Source organism: Ictidomys tridecemlineatus, chromosome 6 (genome assembly GCF_052094955.1).
Source record: "Ictidomys tridecemlineatus isolate mIctTri1 chromosome 6, mIctTri1.hap1, whole genome shotgun sequence".
Taxonomy (NCBI): Eukaryota; Metazoa; Chordata; class Mammalia; order Rodentia; family Sciuridae; genus Ictidomys; species Ictidomys tridecemlineatus.
In genome coordinates this window covers 112056148-112069268 of record NC_135482.1, presented here as the reverse complement: position 1 = coordinate 112069268, position 13121 = coordinate 112056148, and the positions used below count along the sequence as shown (strand labels likewise).

The 13121-nt window shown below is 39.8% G+C and overlaps 1 pseudogene; it reads left to right on the top strand.

The window, feature by feature from the left end:
• Positions 1-3929: 3929 nt before the first annotated feature.
• On the top strand, positions 3930-5512 carry LOC144365091 (uncharacterized; annotated as a pseudogene).
• Positions 5513-13121: the final 7609 nt, after the last annotated feature.

Genomic DNA, 13121 nt, shown 5'->3' with positions numbered 1-13121 from the left:
GAAGTCCTTGCACAGTTCTCATTGGCATGAGGGGCTTTTTGTATTAAGGTGAACAACAAGCTCATGAGAGTGCTCTGGGGTACCTGGATTCTAGAGACGTAGTCTGTTTCTCTTTGTTCATATGTATGGTTCTCCTCCCTTAGCTGAGATTTTATTTCATTATTTTTTGGAGGAGCCAGATTTTATCTGCTTATTTTTATTATAATTATTATCTCATAATAATTGTACACAGAAATCGAACTCACTGTGATATTTCCACACATGCATACATTGCCCTCATACTACCTCCCCCCCTCCCCCAGCACCTTTTCTGATCCCCAGCAATCTCTCTTCTACTTTCAAATCTCTTTTTTTAAAAAAATTTAACATTTGAGAAAAAACATGAAAGACTTGTCTTCTTGCTTTTCTGTGTCATTTTATTTAACACAATAAAACCAGTTCTATCCACTTTGAGGCAAATGACAGGACTTCATTCTTCTTTATGGTTAAACAATAGTCCAATATATATATATATATATGATCATATATATCATATGATCTATGTTATATAGGGCTGGAGTGGTGGCTCAGTAGTAGAGCATCTGCCTAGCATGTTCTTCAGCACCACATATAAATAAACAAAAAATAAAGGTCCATTGAGAGCTAAAAAATATTTTAAAAAAGAATTAAAAGAAGATGTGTATACATATAAAGAAGATATATATATATATACATATATATATATACTATAGAAAAGATAAAATATATATGTATATAAAATATACATATATATTTTATCTTTTCTATAGTATATATATATGTATATATATATATGTATATATATATACACTACACATACACCTGTATGTGTGTGTGTATATATGTATACATACACACATGTAACCATAGTTTCTTTCTCCATTACCATGCTTAGGTTGATCCTTTGTCTTAGCTATTGTGAACAATGCCACAATAATCAGAGGTATGCAGCTATCTCTATATGCCAACTGAATTTCCTTCAGATAAATACTCAGGTGTGGGATAGTTGAGACATATGCAATTTCTATTTTCACCCTTTTGACAAGCTTCTAAACTATTTCCAATGTGGATATACTAAATTACATTCCCACACACAGTGTATAAGTATTCCTTTTTCTCCATATCTTAGATTACTTTTGTTATAATAGCTATTCTAACCTGGATATAATAGAATCTTACAATTTTTATTTGTATTTTCCTGATGACTAGTGAGATCGAGCATTTTTTCATGTATTTATTGGACATTTGAATTTCTTCAAAGAAGTGCCTATTCTGATTAAACCATTTTATTGATATATTTGTTTTTTATTAAGTGGTTTTGAGTTTTTATATATTCTGAATATTAATCCTCTTTCAGATGTACAGCTGGCAAAGATTTTCTCCCTCCCTGATGGTTGTCTCTTCTCTTTGCTGATTGCTTTCTTTGCTGTGCAGAAGTATTTTAGTTTGATGTAATCCCATTTGTCTTTTTTTTTTTTTGCTTTTGTTGCCTATGATTTTGGGATCTCATCAGGAAATCACTGACTGTGCCAAAAATCTTAAAAAGTTCCCCAAACACATTCCCCTTGCAGTGTCAGAGTTTTTAGGTCCTACATCAAGGTCTTTAATGCATTATGAGTTGATTTTTTTGGACAGGAGGAGAAATTGGAGTCAAACTTCAGTTTTCTGCATGTGATTATCCAGTTTTTCTAGTACCATTTGTTGAAGAGACTATCCTTTCTCCAAGGTATGTGTTTGGCACCTTTGTTGAGAAGCAGTTGCTTATGGGTTTATTTCTGTTTTTTCTGTTCTGTTTCATGGGTCTGTGTGTCCGTGTAAAGGTCAATACCATGCTCTTAGTCCCTATGGCTCTTTTAATATAACTTGGGTTATCTCCATCTTAGGGCAAGGTGCATTGTTCCTGATGGGAATATAAATCTGTATTTCAGACATCTTCTCAGCAATGTCTGATTCTTGTGGGTATGATTAGTTTGCCATTGGTTTTACCAGTCAACTGGCAGATAAAGCACTGTTGAAGGAGCAAGACTGAGGGCACCACTACGTCCTCCTTGCTCCTGGCCCTGCATTGCAATACTAGCACCATAAGGCTGCAGATCCTTGATAAGTACCTTCTGGAGCCACGTGCCCACTCTGTGAAAGTTACTTGGATTTAACTAGGCAATGTCATTGACAAGTTTCCATAAAGGGCACCCATAATCAGATTCATCACCATAAGCTGAGAGGGTATGATTGACAGAAAGCCTACTCACAGCACCTCTGTATAGGAGACAACTCTTTCCTGGGAACCCTCCGGATCCACAGGGACCTGATCTTCCCACTTCTATGTGGAGCACCAAGTTCACTCATCCTCTCAAACTCACTTGACTCATGTCCCAATAACCTGCTGACCAGCTCCTTCTCATGTTAACCAGTGGACATGCAGAAACTCTCTCTACCTCTCATCTTTTAGCAGCCTTTCCACTGCCTGAAGCACCCACCTGTAGTTACACAGCCAGCTAGGATGCAGCCCTTCCTTGCCCTCCCCTGGACACAGACTTGGACACTACACTGCCCTGTCTGCAGCCAGAATATTCTACAACTGAACCCTCACCCTACTCCAAGAGCCTATTAGTTGATTTTATTCAATCTTCATATCACTAATTTCTTAAACACAGAGGAAAAAAGATTTGTCAGTAGTTTCCTGAGAAGAAGGAAATCTTAAGGAAAAGATTAGTTAGGTTATGGAGCAATTACAGAGGCTGTCAAGAAAAGGGAACAGATCCTGGAACAAGTTTCACATCCACAATGCTATATTGCAATTTCAACAATGTCCACTGGAACAAAGAGCCAAGTGTGTGTTTATTCTGAAACTTTGAGGAAGGAAAACAAATTGTTTACCTTGAATCTCCATTGGCTATAGATTAGCAGGTAGGATAATGCAAATCAAAGAAAGCTTTGGGATAAGAGGACAAAGTAGAGGAAGAAGTGCTAACTGCTTCTGGACTGGTCAGTGTGAATAGTCCAAAGAGTTTTCACATAAAAGGGCATGCTATGCCTGCTGGTCAGCCATGGGATTTAAGTCAGTATTTCAACATATATGCAGGAATGTGCAAACTCAAAGCTGTATTAATCAACTTTCCTTAGCTCCCTATTCCAACAACCTACTGATTCTTGTGACTAAAGTTAAGACACTTTTTCTTATCAATATAATAATGAATAAAAACCTAAGCTAAGTTTTATTAGCTTCCTTTAGTGAAATATGCACAGATTCAAATTATTCAACAAGATTCAATGTTATGTCTTTTCTATCCAAATTGACTTATAAACCTAATACAATCTTGACCACACTCCCAGCAGGCTTTTTTTTTTGGTAGAAATTAACAAACTGATTGTAGAAGGTATATGGGAATTCAAATGACCTAGAATAGCCAAATTATTTTTTGTAGAAGAACTAAGGATTTATATTACCTGATCTCAGAGATGAAAAAATAATTAAAGCTACAGTAATCAGAATAGTGGGGTATTAGCATGGAGGCTGGCATACAGACCAGTGGAACTGAGGAGAGAAGTCAGAAACAGATCCACACACAAATGGTCATCTGATTTTCCAAAAAGATTCTGAGATGATTTAATGGGGAATGAATGGCTTTTGAACAGAAAATAATAGAATAACTGACTATCCAAATATAAAAATAATGACCTACAAACTTTCTCTCCCATCATGTATGTAAGAGGTTGGATTATGATCCCCCAAGACAGACATCTAAGTCATAGGCTTCAGTACCTGCAAAAGAGACCTTGTGCTTAGATAAAGGATCTTTGCGGAGATAATAAAATCAAGACTTTCCAATTAGATCGTCCTGGATTAGTTGGACAGCCTGTGTATCCAATGACACAAAATGAGGAGGAGACACAGACAAGAAAGGATAAACATGGAGAAAGCTATGGAAAGAAGTAAGGGAAGCCTTCAGCTACGCTGCCACAAGCCAGAGAACACCTGCAGCCCAGAGCAGGAAAAGGTTTGGAGGACTCTCCCTCAGAGCCCCTGAGTGAGCAGGGCCCTAGCAACACCTTGATTTAGGCTTTGGGCCTCTGGAACTAAAAGGGAGTAAGTGTCTGTTGTTAGGAGCCCTCTTGTTTGTCAGTCATCCCCAGAAAACTGTCAGAACACACAAAAATTAGTTCAAATGAATAAGTCTAAATTTAATCTAGGACTATAATCTAGAACTATGAAATTCACAAAATGAAACAGGAAAGTCCTCATTACCTTGGTTGAAGTAAGCAGTGATTTTATTTTTATGAAACAAACAAAAAATGTTAACCATTAGGGAGAAAAATAAATGAAAAAAAAACTTTTAAAAAGACACTACTAGGGAGCTGCTGAGGAGAAGTAGGAGGAAATAGTGGCTGGGGGAAGATGCTGCTCTTTGACTTAAATTGCAATCGATTAGGGATCATTTCTCAGACTCACTCTAGAAGTGAGAGTTTAAATAAGTGAGGCCGCCATTGCTGCTTTGAACACCTCTAGGAGAGAATGGGTATTTATCAGAAGTGAAAAAGAAGAGCTTGCTAGGAGCCAAGGAAAATAAGAAAAAGTCCAGAGCTAGGGCTCCTCGTCCTACCAAATGCAAAAAGCTCTCAGATGAGAAGCCCAGGGATCACTCTAAAGACCTATGGACAACCCACTAAGGAGTCAAGCAAGAAGAACTATGGCAGAAATAAGCTTGAAGAGACGCAAGGCTTGCAGTGGAAGCAGAAGGTCCAGCTCCACTTTCAGCTCAGGATCCAGCGCCAACACAGGCTCAAGCAGGGGCTCCAAGTCCTCTGCACTGGCCGCTGGGGAAGCTCCAGCACATCAGCTCCAGTCCAGCAGCTCCTCTGGATCTCCCAGCCATTCTTGGCGCAGACATGACAGCAGGCGGCGCTCCTGCTCCAAATCCAAAACACATAAAACCGATAAAAAAGAAAGAAAAGGCGGAGCCCTTCCCCTAAACCCACCAAAGGCTCATCAGGAATGTGACCAAGGATCACATCATGGAGTATTTTCCACTTATGGAAAAAATTAAAATGATTGACATGCCTGTAGAAGGCTGCATCCTCAGATGTAGCTGAAAAGGCACTGAAGCGCGTGGACTGAGGACAAATTGATGGCTAGGAAAGAGATCACTGCTACCGCTGTGTTGGCCTTCTGGCCTATGCCAACCCCCCACCCACTCTAGCTTTTCAGCCCTCCCAGGAGAAGGCTGCCATGTCACTCCCACGGATGAGGAGGAGACCACACTCTCCAAAACGCAGGTCCCCCATGCGCAGGCAGTTCTGCTTTCCTCACCGTCACCACCACAGAAGCCGCTCCAGTTCCAATTCCTCCCAACACACAGAGCCTCTGAAGCTCATCTATACCTTGCCTTTCACCTGGCTCAGCTGTGTCACTTTTCTAGCCACAGGATTGTTGGCAGGGAAGGCCCCCTCACTGGGACAGGCTTCAAAGGCAGCAGTTGAGGCCTTTCCTCTGTAGGCAGGCTCTGGCTGCAGAAGTGCTGATGGTTCAGAGCTGTGCCCATTGAGGGGCCCTGCAGTTTTCTGGCAATAAGCTCACCCATTCCCTTTCCAAAGTCTGTTCAGTGGCAGAGCCTGCGGGGGACCAGTAATCTTCCAGGTGGCAGTGGGGCCCAGTCTCTTCACAGATGACCTGAGCTAGTCTGGCAAATGTGTTGCTGTTGCTATGCTATGTCCACAGGAAAGGGGACAGAGCTGTCATTCCTGTTAGGCCTGGTCTCCACTCACCCTGAATTCTCAGGATTGTGCTCCCCCACCACCTGTTACTGTAAATGGTTCTGTCTTTCTGAGCCCTCCCACACACTCCACTGCCCCACATACCACTTACTCTTTGAAATTGATGAGCAAGTTGAGAGCCAGCTCTTCGAGGTCATTACAGAGCCCCATGTTCTGACAGCCATTCAGGGTGGTTTTACAGGTACAGTGCTTTTTTTTTCCCTCTTATTGTACAGTCAGTATTAAAAAATTTGTTTTAAGTTTTGCAAATTTGTAGCATTTTAGATAAGGCTAGATTTGTACATTGTTGTGTAGAGTGATGAAAATGTACTGAATAAACTTAGGATTAGAATGAAAAAAAAAAGACTACTGGGAAAGTAAAAGCAAGCCGGTACCTGGGAGAAACATTTCATAATATAGATATCTGAGAATGAACTCATATCTACATGTACAAAGAAAACTTAATATTTTGTAGTAACAAAAAAATCTAATTAAAAATTAGGTTAATTATTTAAATAAACATAAATTTGGTGGGGGGGCTGCATACCAGGGATTGAACTCAGGGGTGCTCCATCACCGAACTGCATCCCCAGCCCTATTTTGTATTTTATTTAGAGACAGGGTCTCACTGAGTTGCTTAGTGCCTCACTTTTGCTGAGTCTTGGTTTGATCTCATGATCTTCCTACTTCAGCCTCACAAGCAGCTGGGATTACAGGCATACACCATTGCACCGAACTAAATAGTCATACAAATTTTAAAACATTATTTATGAATGGTTATTAAGCACATTAAAAACACTCTTAAGTCAATAAATAAATGAAAATTAATACCACAATAAGATATGTCTATGTATGGTACTTATTAAAATAGATCAAATCAAAAAGACTTGATAGTACCAACTCATGATAAGAATACAGAGGGACTAGAACTCCCATATTCTGCTGCTAGATTAAAATGGTACAACTACCCTGGAAAACAGTTTGGCAATTTCTCTAAAAATTTAAGCATGGAACTACTATATTATTCACCATCCTACTCCTAGAATTTACCCAGGAGAAATAAGAGCATGCATCCATACACAGTGGGTAATTAGAGAATTAGAAGCCACTTTGCAGGCTGGGATTGTGGCTTAGTGGTAGAGTGCTTACCTAGCATGCATGAGGTACTAGGTTCAATCCCTGGCACCACATAAAAATAAACAAATAAAATGAAAGTATTGTGTCGATATACAACTACATATATATTAAGGAGAGAATTAGAAGTCACTTTGCTAAAAGTACTGACTCTTCACTCAGGCCTTTCAATGTCCAAAGAGTAACTAACAAGCAGGATAAAGCTTGGCATCTCTGCTTTCAATTTTATTATCTTAAATTTTGGACCAGGACCCCGTTCAGTTCTGTTCAAAGGCTAATTAGTTACTTCGGGAGTAGAATACAAGGTTTATTAGCCCTAAATTTATCTAACCTATCTTGTCCCCCTTCAAGACTGAGGACATCAAGAGAGATATTTTTGAGATTTGCAGGGACATTAAATTGCCAGCTTTTACAACCCTCCACCCTTCAGTGGCTCCCACATGTCTCCTGTGACTGCCCTAAACCTGCAGTCAATTGTGTTCTAGGATTAGCAGAGCCTCACAGACAGATCATGCCTGATGAGATCATTCCACTAAATGGGAGCAATTACCTCCCATGGGAACTGAGGCTGCCCCATGAAGCAGGAGCAATCACCCCATGTGTACTGATTGTACCACTTAGCTGTGATAAAGACTTCTGCAGAGCCACCTCATAAAACCAGTTCTGAAATAATGATCAACCAGAGCATAGCCTGACCAAAATGAGCTACTTTGCTATCTATGAAAACTCCCATTTGAACCCCCAACACTTGACTTTGTTGCCTTTTCTATAAATCATGAGGTTTCTGTCAATGCCTTGAAGAAGATCTATGGCCACTGTACCCCTACACCTGTTCTTCCTGATGTGGTCACACTGATTAAAACTCCTTTCCTGCCCTTCACCACTACCTTTGTCTTTGATTGGCATATTGGGACAGGTGGCCCAGCCTGATCTGTTGGGACACCCTGGGGCTAGGGTCTTCAAGAACTCCAGTAACACATTCATAGCAGCTTTATCAGAGTCAAAACCAGGAGATGAGCCAAATATCCATCAACAGAAGACATACCCAAAAAAATAAAATCAGATTCAGCAACCAAAAGGAGCAAACTACTAATGGATGCAATACAATAGATATTTCTCAAACACAAAAAGTAGGAAAAATGCAAAAGAATATAAGCTCTAAGATTGCATTTATGTAATCACAAAGTTTATATGAAGGGTTAGAAAAGTTAAACCTAACTCATGGCATCAGAAAGAAAATCAGTGGTTGCCAAGGGCTATGGGTTGTCTGCAAATGAGGCAGAAGAGAACCTTTGGGGGATTATAGAAAATGTTGCATCTTGATTCATGTTGTTTACATGGCTGTATGTATTTATCATTGATTAATGTGTGAATTTTGTTTTATGTGAAGTTACCCCAATATTGGTGGTATTTTAAATGAAAACAAGTTGAACCAGTATCTACACACTTCTGTGAATTCCTTCAAGAATGAGAAGACAGTCTACTTGGTGAACTAACTTTGATTAAATGAGTCCACTCTTGAAACTACATCAAAATCCCAATATGTTCTGTTCATAAGTACCCATGCCCTGCCCAGGCTGCTCTTAGTCCTCCCTGAGGATAGGGAGACATAGGCTGGGGCCTTTCTATCCTGGTCCCTGCTGACATCAGTTCCAAAGTGTTTAGTTGTCTGAAAGATGATCAACTGATTAACATGATATACAGTCTTTAACTTCAAGTAGATGTCGGTATACCTGGAAAAAGCAGATCACTTCAAGAAAGAAAACATCACTCTAAAGAATGGGATTTTCCAGTAAAAAATGATTGGGGTTAAAAGGCTAGAGATAGGGAAAAGTTCATAGAAAAGTTGGAGCCAATGGATCTTTAAAAGGAAAAGTCTAGGTTCAAGGAAGGGTCAGGAACTTCCTGCCAAAGGTCAGCTGAAGGAAAATTGAAGAGGAGGTAAAATGTGTGTTATCTTTCTCTTAGTGATTTTTACATTAATATAGGGCCATATAAAGTGTTACATGTGATTTCCATTCCTTTAAATCTGCTAGGTTTGATCTAAGATGCAAGACGTGATCTGTCCTCATTCATTTGGCAAGAACACGTACCCTCTGTGTTGGGTGGAGGGTCTATGAAAGTCTATTCTGTGTACTTGGCTTCTGGTGTTGTTCTGATCACTGCCCTTGATGATTTTCTATCAGTTTGATTGATGATTTAGAGAACGGTGTTGAAATCTTCAATTCCTCTTGTGGATTTATCATGTTCTCCTTCAAGTTATTTCAATTTTCTCTTCCTGATTTTCAAGTGTTAGACCAGGATGCAAGAAAAGACCACTGACTCCAATTAAAATCAAATTAAAGCAAACTTATTAATTCGACCGGCCGGGCTGCCTCTCCCTCCCAAAATGGCAGGAACAAGACAGCAGCAGCAGCTTTCCTGCAGCCCAGCTTTATAGCCCAGAAAGTTACACAAAGGGGGCGGTTACAGATAACAGAATTCTGATGAGCATAACACTAATGGTAGTTTACATTTTTTGCTGGCCCCAACATCAGAATTTATGAGGACCATTAGAGCCTCAGAGAGGGTCGTTGTCTGGCCAGGGAAGGCCAATATTTATGAGGTGTCACTAAAGTTTCAGAGAGGGCTGCTCTCTGGTCAGACAGCCAGGCATGAGTGAGTTCAAGGCACGGGCAGGCATTACAAACAGGTTCAGAATTTGCAGTAATTTATAGTAAAGCTGAAATTATCTTTTCATGGCTTTGTGGCAAGATTGCTCCCAATTTTAAGAAAAGATCAGTTTGGGTCTATCACAAGCTCTGACATTGCACATTGGGATTATTGTGTCTTCTCATAAAATGACCCTTATATCATCATGGAATGCCCCTCATCCTCCCTGATGGTATTCTTCATTCTGAAATCTACTTTGAGTGGCATTCATATAGATGGTTCAGTTTTCTTTTCATTGGTGTTTTCATGGTGTATTTGTTTCAAGTCTTTCACTATTAAACTACATTTAGCATTGCATTTAAAGGGAGCTTCTTCTAGAGCATTTAAAATTGTTATTTTTAAAACTAATCTGGCTCTGTTGTGGGCCATCCCTGCCCTGCACTGAGTGCTCACCATGGCCTGGTCCTGGCGCTAGGCCCAGGGCTGCCAGCAGCCTAGGCCAGTCAGGTGCCGTGCCCAGCCAAGCAAGGGCCTTGGTGCAGCTCTTTTGAGGAGGAGCGGGCTCAGTAGGGCCGGGAGGAGGAAGATCAGCCCATCTGCACAGTGAACAGAGTTGTGTTGGATGTTACTTCTGGAAAGGAGTTGTTTGGAAGAGGAGCCTTGACCAGGAAGGATTCCACCAGAGGGGTGGCCAAGTTGTTCCTGGATCCTGCAGACCTCATCCATGATACCACGGTCTCATAGCAAAGGATCTGGAGACCCTGAATGATGCCTTCACTAGGGCATATAAGGACACATACTCCATTGTTGGCTACACAGCCCAGAGAATTTTCAGTGAGGTCTTGGACTTTAAGCCTGAAGATCAACCCCATTTTGACATAAAGAATGAGTTTTGGTGTTCCACCTGCAGGAGGAGGTTCTTGGGAGAGAGCTGGGGCGACAGGTGCTTATCTTCTGCAAAATAGGCTGCCTGATGCCTCCGAGTCACCTGGATCTGAATAAAGCAGAAGTGAAGCTGAAAGTGTGAATGCATTTTATTATCCCGTGGTCAAGTGCTGCCTGCCTGGGTATTCCTGGCTGCATGTTATTGAGGGTGCTAATAATAGCCCTAGAGGGAGGCCTTCTGCATGTCAACAGTTGGCCCTCTCAATAGTGATAAGAGGTGACTTAATTTCTTTCTTTGTACTTTTCTATACTTGCCGAATTTTCTTCTGTGACCAAGTTTATGTTATAATAAGAGGAAAAACTCAATTTCCTGTTGTTGGAGAGGAAAAAAGAGTATTTATGTACTCTTTGTACATGGATATTCTGTATGTGTAGAGATAAGTTACTGCTGTTACTGTTGTCAAGCAACAATATATAGTTTTTGTGGTGTATGCTTTATTTTTTGTTTCAGCAGTTTTTATTGTTTTTAATTATTTATTTGTATTTTTCTTTTGTCAACAATTCTATTTCTTTTTTTTTTGAATCTTCTAAATTTTTATTTTGAATACTCTTTTTTTTATTGGTTGTTCACAACATTACAAAGCTCTTGACATATCATACTTCGAACAATAGTTTCAAGTGAGTTATGAACTCCCATTTTTACCCCAAATACAGATTGCAGAATCACATAGGTTACACATTCACATTTTTACATAGTGCCATACTAGTGACTGATGTATTCTGCTACCTTTCCTATCCTCTACTATCCCCCTCCCCCCATCTTCTCTTTCTATCCCATCTACTGTAATTCATTTCTCTCCTTATTTTTCTTCCAATTCCCCTCACAACCTCTTTTATGTAGTTTTTTATAACAATGAGGGTCTCTTTCCATTTCCATGCAATTCCACTTTTCTCTCTCTTTCCCTCCCATCTTGTGCCTCTGTTTAATGTCAATCTTTTCTTCCTGCTCTTCCTCCCTACTCTATTCTTAGTTGCTCTCATTATATCAAAGAAGACATTTGGTATTTGTTTTTTAGGGATTGGCTAGCTTCACTGAGTATAATCTGCTCTAATGCCATCCATTTCCCTGCAAATTCCATGATTTTGTCATTTTTTAGTGCTGCGTAATACTCCATGGTGTATAAATGCCACATTTTTAAAATCCATTCATCCATTGAAGGGCATCTGGGTTGGTTCCACAGTCTAGCTATTGTGAATTGTGCTGCTGTGAACATCGATGTGGCACTATCCCTGTAGTACGCTCTTTTAAGGTCTTCAGGGAATAGACCAAGAAGGGCAATAACTGGGTCAAATGGTGGTTTCATTCCTAGCTTTCCCAGGAATCTCCATACTGCTTTCCAAATTGGCCGAACCAATTTGCAGTCCCACCAGCAATGTATAAGAGTACCCTTTTCCCCACATCCTCGCCAGCACTTGTTATTATTTGACTTCATAATGGCTGCCAATCTTACTGGAGTGAGTTGGTATCTTAGGGTAGTTTTGATTTGCATTTCTCTGACTGCTAGAGATGGTGAGCACTTTTTCATGTATCTGTTGATTGATTGTATGTCCTCCTCTGAGAAGTGTCTGTTCAGGTCCTTGGCCCATTTGTTGATTGGGTTATTTGTTGTCTTATTGTCTAATTTTTTGAGTTCTTTGTAAACTCTGGATATTAAGGCTCTATCTGAAGTGTGGGGGGTAAAAATTTGTTCCCATGATGTAGGCTCCCGATTTACTTCTCTTATTGTTTCTCTTGCTGTGAAAAAACTTTTTAGTTTAAGTAAGTCCCATTTGTTGATTCTTGCTATTAACTCTTTTGCTATGGGTGTCCTGTTAAGGAATTTGGAGCCTGATCCCACAATATGTAGATCGTAGCCAACTTTTTCTTCTATCATACGCAGAGTCTCTGATTTGATATCAAGGTCTTTGATCCATTTTGAGCTAATTTTTGTGCATGGTGAGAGGAGGGGATTCAGTTTCATTTTGTTGCATATGGATTTCCAGTTTTCCCAACACCATTTGTTGAAGATGCTATCCTTCCTCCATTGCATGCTTTTAGCCCCTTTATCAAATATAAGATAGTTGTAACTTTGTGGATTAGTCTCTGTATCCTCTATTCTGTACCATTGGTCTACCCGCCTGTTTTGGTACCAGTACCATGCTGTTTTTGTTACTATTGCTCTGTAGTATAGTTTGAAATCTGGTATTGCTATACCACCTGATTCACACTTCCTGCTTAGAATTGCTTTTGCTATTCTGGGTCTTTTATTTTTCCATATGAATTTCATGATTGCTTTATCTATTTCTACAAGCAATGCCATTAGGATTTTGATTGGCATTGCATTAAACCTATAGAGGACTTTTGGTAATATCGCCATTTTGATGATGTTAGTTCTGCCTATCCATGAACAGGGTATATCTTTCCATCTTCTAAGATCTTCTTCTACTTCTCTTTTTAGGGATCTGTAGTTTTCATTGTATAAATCTTTCACCTCTTTTGTTAGGTTGATTCCCAAGTATTTTATTTTTTTTGAGGATATTGTGAATGGAGTGGTTTTCCTTATTTCCATTTCAGAGGTTTTGTTGCTGATATACAGAAATGCCTTTGATTTGTGCGTGTTGATTTTATATCCTGCCACTTT